Below are 9,443 nucleotides of genomic sequence, written 5' to 3' on the forward strand. Positions count from 1 at the left end.
CTTCTCTTCTTGGGGAGCGATCATCCCGTGACCCAACACATATCCTAGATATTTGACAGAGTGGTACCCTACTCGGGACTTCTTGGCATTGATATGTAAGCCCGCCTCCCGTAAAGCTCCCAAGACCAATGTGAGGTGCTGTAGGTGTTCCTCCCACGTGGAGCTAAACACGACAATGTCGTCGAGGTAAGCTGATGCGCAATGGTGGACGTCTTTCAACACCTCATTCATGAGGCGTTGAAATGTTGCCGGTGCCCCATGAAGTCCAAAGGGTAGTACCAGAAACTCATACAACCCGTCTGGGGTGGAGAAGGCGGTCTTTTCTCTGTCTGCGGGATGTAAGGGGACCTGCCAATAGCCTTTTGTAAGGTCCAAGGTCGTAATAAAGCGTGCCTCTCCTAGTTTTTCAATTAAGTCGTCCACCCTGGGTATGGGATATGAATCAAATTTCGATATTTCATTGAGGGCCCTGAAGTCCATGCAGAAGCGAATGGATCCATCGGGTTTCGGAACCATCACGATGGGTGAATTCCATTCGCTTCTGGAGGGCTGTATGACCCCCATCTTTAACATGTCCCTCACCTCCTGCCGTACAGCTTCCTGTCTGGCAGCAGGAATCCTATACGGTCTCTTTTTAACCACCCGACCCGGGAGAGTGTGTATCCTATGCTCGGTGAGTGTGGTTCTACCCGGCAAGTCAGAGAACAGCTGGGCATACTGCTGTAGAAGGGTATTGAGCTCTTCCCTGTGTAGGCTGTCTAGCTCTGCGTTGACTACCAAGTGCTCTAGTGTAGTGTCGGTTGCCTTTAGAGAGGGTAAGGTAAAACCCACCGTTTGGGGAATCGGGCCTAACCACTTGCGAAGGAGGTTAATGTGGTACGTTTGTACTCTATTGGTCTTTATTTGGAGTTTATAGCTGGTTTTCCCCACTGTCCCTATGATTTTATAGGGACCCTGTTTTTCGGCCCTGAACTTGCATGAGGAGGAAGGCAACAGGACGAGTACCCAGTCTCCTACCTTTAGGAGTCTCCACTTTTTCCCTTTGTTATAGTGGTACGACTGTTCCTTCTGTTTTCTTTCTAGATGGGAGTATGCCAGGTCTCGCAACTTCCCTAAGCGGGATTTGAGATCCCGTGTGTACTCCAGCATTTCCTTGGTGCCTATCTCCTCTTCTTTCTCCCATGCCTCCCTTGTCATGTCCAACAGCGACGAGGTTGTCGTCCATAGAGCAGCTCGAAGGACGAGCAACCGAGGCTACTCTGGTATTGGCTCCGGATAACATAGAGAGCAAGGGGTAGGAGACGGTCCCATTCCCTACCCTCTACAGACAGCATTTTTTGGAGGATGAGTTTTAACGTCCCATTGTATCTCTCAACCATACCATCCGTTTGTGGATGGTATACTGAGGTACGAATGTGAGACATATCAAGGAGGGTACACACCTCCTTCATAGTACGGGCCATAAAAGGAGCGCCCTGATCCGTAAGGATCTCCTTGGGAAATCCGACTCTCGAAAACAATTCCACAAGGCAATTAGCTATGTTTTGGGTGGTCGTACTTCTTAAGGGAAATGCTTCGGGGAACCGGGTGGCGTAATCGACCACCACGAGTACATATTCGTGTCCTTTTCGGGTCTTCGGTAAAGGACCTATTATATCCATCCCCATCCTGGTGAAAGGTGTACCAACAATCGGAAGAGGTTGCAACGGTACATGGGGTGGTTGATAGGGGTTGCGTTTCTGGCATATGGCACACTCCTGACAGTATTGTTTCATTTCTTGGTATATCCCGGGCCAGAAGAAATGACGTAATACGTTTTTTAAGGTTTTCTCCACCCCAGTATGCCCAGCAGTTAGGTGAGAGTGTGAGAAGAACATAATCTGTGCACGGAAGGCCCTAGGTACCAACAATTGAGCCTCTTCTTCTGGAGCCGGCTTTCTGTACAACATGTCCCTATCAATAAAAAAATAGGGGTGGCTGGTATTGTCAGTTTTGTTCCTTCTCCTAGCGCACTCCCAGGCATTACGTAGAGTATCACAACGAAGTTGTGCAAACTTGAAGCTTCTGTCCAGAAGCCATGGTTCTTGGGTAAGTAAGTTGGGAGTGACTGTCGACCCTGCTGAGGTTCTGTCTGGGTGTAGAGCCTGTGCCCGGAGGATGTGTTGAAATTGGTCGAGGAAGTCGGGGTTATCTGTACCTATTATTAACGCTTCCGGGAGCCCTGACATGACACCCACCCTGATGGCGTGAGGGGTTTTCCCGGGGTATGCGATATCCAAGAGGGCTACCGGGTATGGCTTGATATCCCCGTGTACACATCTAATGTGTACCTGTTCCCCGGTCACTAGCTGGTTGGGCCTCACTAATTCCCTTTGCACCACTGACTGCCTACACCCGGAATCCAACAAGGCCTTTACCGTTAGATCATTCACCAGGACACTCACATAAAAAGCATTCCCGAGCTCGGCCGTGTATAGCACTGTCTTCGGTAAATACCCAACCTCCATGGGTTCTTCCTGAGTACGTTTCTTGGGGCATGCTCTCGCAATGTGACCCCAGTCACCGCAGTCATAGCACTGCGGCCCCTTCGGCGGTCCCGCTTCCACACGACGTGAAGGTAATCTAATATATTCCGGAGGGGGTTTCCCTGTTTTTTTTTCGGTTTTTTGGCTTTGTAGTCGTGACCCACGCTCCGCTTCCAGTTGGGGTATTCGTGGCTGGGCTCGGGCGAACGTAGAGGCCATCTCGATGGCCTCAGCAGTGGTGAGACCAGAGTGTTGGCGTAGCCACCGTTGAGTATTATAGGGGAGGGCCTCTAAGAATTGTTCTAGGTATATTTTATCAAGAATTTCTTCTTTCGTGCTCTCTTGTGAGCGCAGCCATTTATCTGCCTCGTTCTTCAAACGATAGAAAAGGGTCTTGGGGTTCTCTCCCGGGACTCCCTTCTCTTTACGGAAACGTAGGCGATATGCTTCGCAGTCCATGCCAAGGTGGTCAAGGATAACATTTTTGATGGTTTCATACGGTGTGATCCCGTTCGGGTTTGCCACCTGATATGCCGCCTGAGCATTTCCCGTGAGCAGGGGAGCTAGTATAAAAGGCCACTGCTCCACTGGCCACTTACAAGCCCTTGCGGCTCTCTCGAAGTTCAATAGATACGAGTCGGGGTCTTCACCCGGTATATACTTCTGGAGGGCGATGCCTGTGGGGCCTGTAGGAAAGGACCGGGGTACCTCTGTCCCCCCACCTGTTTTGTCACTGGAGGACTTTACTAAATGATCCAGTTGCGCCGCAAAGGAATCCTTAAAGACGTCCCTATCTGCCTGAGCAGACGCCATCTGCCGTTCCACTGCCCATTTGAGTTCATCCTGCCCTTTTATTAGATGCTGGATGACGGTTTCCATTATTGCGGTGCTAATGGCGGCTATGCCCGCATTCTCCACCAAATGTCACGATGTGGGACCCTGGGCTGGTTTGGTTTTGTGGGTCTATGTTTCGAGGGGGACCGTTCTAAAGGCAGACACGTGGAGGCAGGTTGGGCGATCTTAAAGGTGTTTTTATTTCTCTAAGTAGCGTCTGGGCGGCCAGCAATTTATATGGCTCAGTCATGCGGTATACACAAGTAACGACAGAGTCTTTCTGTGGGTGTTCTTCCTTGTGGTTCCTTGGACGGGTTGGTATGCTGCTATAGTTCCTGGAGGGTTCTCTGGGCTCCGGATTCAAGGGCCGGCCATCAGTGGAGCATGGAAGGCAAGAGAAACAAGAAGAGCGCTGTAATTGCCTGTCTCTGTATGTATCATCGGGGAAAGGGAGTGAGGGACACCGGTGCGCTTATGTACAGAACGTGCAGTGATCCCGGGTAGGACGCCAACACACAGAAGGGGGAGCCGACTACACCTTCCCCCGCCTCCCGAACCACCCTGCCATACGCCCGCGTACCTGGGTGAGCCACGCGCCTCCAGGTACGTGGCTGGGCGAGACACCTTCCGGATGGCCTCCTGGCTTTCGTCCTCTGCCTCCGCCTTCGTCCTTGGGACTCCTCGGTTCTCCGTCCTCCGTGGCGTCTCCCAAGATCTCCGACTCCTCAGTGTTCAACGCAAGGTCCTTCCCGTCTGCTTCTCGTCCTCGAGGATTGGTTCCCCCGACGTAGAGAGTCCGCTCCCCTTTCAGTGGTAGAGGGCAGGTCACATGGTAGTTGGGGGCGGGTTCAGCCTCAGCCCCGGGAATCTTAAAGGCGCCTGTCCTGCTTATTGGCTCTCCGGATCCAAAGTGGCCGTAATGCTCCTCGTGAGTCTGTTGGAAAAAGACAGGTGAATGGATATCGGACGTCACAGGGGACCCCGTGGCCCCGTGACACTGGTAAGTACAACTTTTTTTTTTGTCCATACACATAGATGTTGTGTTTGCCTCAAAAACATATGTAGGCAATATGTCATGCCCCTAATTATTACATAGTGCATGCCTGCCAAACAACATACACATCATTGAAAGCACACCCATTAGGCACCACAAGTACAACATGCCCAAGCAACACATTTTTTTTTTTGAAGTGTCAACGCAGTTGTGTTAATTTTACCTTGATAAGTTGGAAAATGAACACTACTGCATTACACATAAGAAAACATTGTACGTAGGAGCAAAGCAAAAATACACAAGGCTACAGCAATTGTCAACACACGAATCATAGTAAGATAATTGTAAAAGCTACTTACCTTAGATCCTGGTGACAACTGAGTCATTTGGCATCATGGTGGAGTCGGAGCTGCACAGAAGGTACCTGGACGATGGGGTTCAAGACAGAAACAGAAGTGGTAAACAGTTTTAAAAAGTAGGTTTTTATCTAATTTCCTTCGATTCCACCAACTCAAAGTAGGAGGTATTCCCACAACAGTTACCTCGATGGATAAGTCAAATCGTGATTACTCGGCGGTCATCTTGGCTGGACTTCCGCCGACGGTGCTTCTGCCAATGACGCCGTTGATGCAGGTCAGAATTCCTGGCGGAGACGGCAGGACTTCGGCGGTCTTTTGGCCATGGAACCGCAATCATCAAAATCGAGTGGGAGGACCGCCAAATATGCGGGTGGTGAATCTGTCAAAAAGTGACGGTGGGACCATCACCGCCAACATCTAACTCAGGCCTAGGGGTCCAACCCACATTGACTTTATATTGGCACCATAAAAGCAAGTTACGTGTATATAGAGGTATGAATGTAGTTCACAATAAACATATGGGAAAGAGTGAGTGTGAATACACCTACGAATTGGAAGGAAACACAGAGTAAATTATGGGAGGAGAAGATCCCATGATTCTGGAGTCTATTATGTATGCGGAACTCATGCTTATTTTAAGTTGCCTAGAAATTGGGCTGGGGCTTGCTATTTGGCTATTGTCTTTCCGAAATTCACTCATGTACAGAATTTAGGTGACCATGCTTTGGGATTTTCTGGTAGATCAAAATGTAGTAATAGTGCTTCTGAACTAGTAGGATATATTTTTGGGGTGATGATTCCTTCTGCTAAGTTAGTTTTGAATGATCTCAAGATTAGAAAGCTTTCTTCTATAGTTGATAAATTAGCTACTTGTACAGCTGGATCATTGTTAGCTGTTGATACTGAGATAATAGCTATTAGGTCTATGGTTCTACAAAACTGCCTTGCGTTAGATTTCCTTCTCGTGAAGGAGGGTGGAGTCTGTAAGATGTTGAAGGTTAAACAATGTTGCACCTATATCCCTGACAATTGTGAGGAGATAAAGACACTTATTTAGAACATTACTGAATTGAAGAAGGATTTGGGAGAGTTGGAAACTACAGGTGCCTGGGAAGCAATTGGAAAGGGATTTGCTGCTGTAGGCAGTTGGTGTGGAAATATAGGTAGTGGGCTTTTGGTGCTATATTGAGACCTATCAGAGTCATAGCGATATGCTTTATTTGTTTGTTTGTCATGTTTAAAGAGTACAAGTGCATAAGCTCAAGGAAGGGAGGAGTACATTAAAAGGGAAAAAAAGGAAGAGAAGGGATGTAGAACTGGAGGAAAGTCCGTATAGGTTTTATGATGAGAGGAAGCACCTGGAAAACATAAGGCGTAAAATGATTAAGACTAAGTTTTGAGCTGGTCTCAAGAGAACGATTCATGTGATGTTGTGATGGCTATCATAGCTATCAGAAATGGTATCAGAGCAGGGTAGTTTTAGGCTCCACCCTATTTACATTATGTATATACATAAATTACATGCTTTTAGATGACATTTTTATTCAAAATGTGGCTTAACTTCATTAACATGTGTAGCACATCTAAATGAATTAATAGTATGTAAACATTACGACCACATATACGCGTATTAGGTTGATCAATAGACTGATGAAATCATGTTCATTACTTATTGATGTTTAATAATGATTGTTTGCTTTCTACTGATACAATACTGTAGCATGCATCCATTTTGATTCTCGAGTTAACTTAGTGCAACGTTTGGCCTTAGCTGAAAAAAGTTTGCTTTAACACTTCCAGTTTGCTATTTTCTTTCCTCTTCAGGTGCAATATTGTGCTTCTTGTTAGCTACAGAAAGGCTCATTGTTATGTATTAGACTACTGGTAGTGAGGCCTGGGGGAAGAAAGTTGGCATCGAACAGGGAGCAATTATGGTGAGAGAAAGCCTTCTGTTCATGATGTTCCAGGAGGATGCAACATACAAGAACATCAGATATATAACTAACTGTGTGGAGAGGGGAACATAGGGAGTATGTCTACTCAAATGCAGTTACTGGATTGGCTCTCAGTGGTGGGAATGAGATGTGGATGTTCTGGCAACTGTTAGTTGTACTTTTGATTTGTGTTCCATAGTCAGTTAGGCAGAATTCATCCTGACTTTGAGAGGGAACATTTCTCTCTCTGCTGGGCTTCTCTGAGTGTAAAGCTTTATGTTGAGCATGGTTTTCATTTCCTTCAAACGTCAACTGAAACTCGAACTAATGCTGGCACTTTCTATGCTCCCTCTTTGGAATTTTCCTTTTAGAATTTTCCGCCTTAGCTTAGGGTTTAGTTAGAAATTCATTATTGAATACCTGATTGCATCAATGTGTTTCATCTGCATTGTGGCTGTTACTATCTTGTACCTCATTTTATTATGACTTAACTAACTGTCACACTTTGGTCTCCAAACTGTACTGCTATACCTTTTAAATCTGTTCCTGCTTTACATATACACTGGCTGGATTAATGTTTTAAAATAAACCTTTATGGTTGAAATAACTCATTCATGGTCTTCATTGTGGAGTCATATTAACTTCACAGAAATGGAAATGTAAATCTGATGTTAGCGCCCTTACAATACTTCAAGTAGACTATCAAAGGCCACATGGCCAACGGCGGAATTTGTTTGATTTCACTAAGAAATTGAGGTTCAGATAACCAAAGTCCATCAGGTCCAATTAAAGCTTCTGACTGGCGGGGGGATTTATGCAAAGGCATTCAAATTATCCTTTGGTTTTTATCTAACATCTGGAAATACTCCTCTTCATACAACAGCTATAACTTGGGCAGAAACAGTGCAAGCATCTCTCCTTCAGAGGACAGTTGCCATTGGCACAAATAGATACAAATTGGGCAACAGCTGGCCAATCTTTAGTTCTTCACAGAATAAGGACAGTATGGCATTAGCAAAGAAAGCTTCCCTCTCTCAAAGAAGGCAATAAGTGTGTTAGAAATGGGATTTCTGGTTGGCTAAGACTTGCGCCAAAGCCAGGCAGAAACCACCACTCTAGTCAGGGCAAGGGAGTTACACGCCAAAGATAACCCCTGCTCAACCCCTTGGTAGCTTGGCACAAGCAGTCAGGCTTATCCCGGAGGCAATGTGTAAAGCGTTTGGGCAACATACACACACAGGAGCAATACACTAGGCACACCACAAAAGGCCTCCACACATAAAAATAGCCGTTGTATTTTCATAAACACATAGAAAAGTAATCACACAATGTACACTGTGCCAACTGGCACCAGGCAGTATTTACAGGGGATTATTTACACCTGGCCGGGCCAATCGGGCCACGGTCAGAACCGTCCGAAATGCACAAGTAAACCATACATAACGCACAACCAGTAACTACTGGCGAAATACTGTACTGAGAACTAGATCCTGTAACATAAAACATAGGATGCACAAATCATCTTGCGCATGAATCATATTAGGCATAAAAATACATTAGGCCCAAACCTCATTAGCATAAACACATTACGCATTAGGCCTCACCAGCATAACCACATTATGCATAAATCATGGTAGGGATCACATTAGGCATATACATCACCTAAATCACATTAGGGCCCTGCGCCCTACCAACCTACAACTGACCCCCAGGCCAACTGGCCTTCTCTAGGGCTCCAATGCCCTATGTCCAAAATGTCAGGGCTGGAAGATGCCCAAGCAGCAGACATAAAGTGCGCAATTGCGCTGGGGCAGGGCAGGGTTGTATCTCACCCCTTTCTCATGGTGCAGGCAAAAAGAATGCCCCCCAAAGGAATAATAAAATAACTCTGGCACTAACGGTGCCTCTGGGGTCCCCACTGGGACTTTTCAAGCAGTCATGCCCAACGTTGCAGATGACCGCAACAGCGGTGCCGCTGTGGCAAAATTAGCCCTGGCACACTGTTCCAACTGCCCTCAAAAAGAAATGCCCCCAAGTCCCACTCCGGGACTCCTAAAAGAAAATGATGTGACACCCAAACGTTGCAGCTGCCCGCTACGGCGGTGCAGCTGGAGGAAACAAACAAGCACTGGCACCATCCGTGCCTCTGGAGAGCGTCCCCAGGGGGGAGGCACCGACAATGTGCCTTGATCAAACCCCCCCAGATACACAAGACAGCCCTACTCACCGGGGCTTTTCAGGACACCTCTGATCTCCCCTGGTGCCGCCTCTGTCACCTGAAATACTTTTAGAGTCAGCCCTACTCACCGGGCTTGTTCAGGACTCCGGCGTTTCTCCTTGCTTCCCCGGGGATCTCTGTGACCTTCCTTCCCCTCTGCCAGGAGGGGGAAGGCTGAAGACGCTGCCACTGGAGCCCGGGAGGCTCCGTCACATCTCACCGGGCTTCCTCTTCCCAGTACCGCGGGGCACTCCCATGCTCACGGGAGCCCCGCTTAGACTTCCGGTGATACCTTTAGGGCCCGCCCACAATCAGGATTTCCGGATGCCTGACTTCCTGTTTCGCCACCCGGTCGCAGCGGCTGGCGGCTTCACTCCCGCTCAATATCCAAAATGCGGGGTGGGCTCCTGCAAGGTCTTCTCAGTGACAACGCGGGGTGGGCACCCGCCAACTAGCGTCGCATGCGGGGTGGGCACCCACTATTTTCAATTACCATAAAGCGGGTAGGCTTCCGCTCGTCACCTCAGTGCGAGGTGGGCTCCCGCTCCTCTCGGCACTTGGGAGGGGAATCCCCACATC

At 47.8% G+C, this 9,443-nt stretch overlaps 1 long non-coding RNA gene across 1 annotated transcript in view; it reads right to left on the bottom strand.

The window, feature by feature from the left end:
- LOC146834760 (uncharacterized) overlaps nt 1–7,035 on the bottom strand; it is a 55,560-nt gene extending 48,525 nt beyond the window's left edge. The window contains exons 1-2 of the long non-coding RNA XR_014960651.1: nt 4,896–7,035; nt 4,713–4,777 (exon numbers count right to left, since the gene is read on the bottom strand). This is a non-coding gene — a long non-coding RNA (uncharacterized LOC146834760). The remainder of the gene's footprint in view (nt 1–4,712; nt 4,778–4,895) is intronic.
- Nucleotides 7,036–9,443: the final 2,408 nt, after the last annotated feature.

Source organism: Triturus cristatus, chromosome 4_2 (assembly GCF_964204655.1).
Source record: "Triturus cristatus chromosome 4_2, aTriCri1.1, whole genome shotgun sequence".
NCBI lineage: Eukaryota > Metazoa > Chordata > Amphibia > Caudata > Salamandridae > Triturus > Triturus cristatus.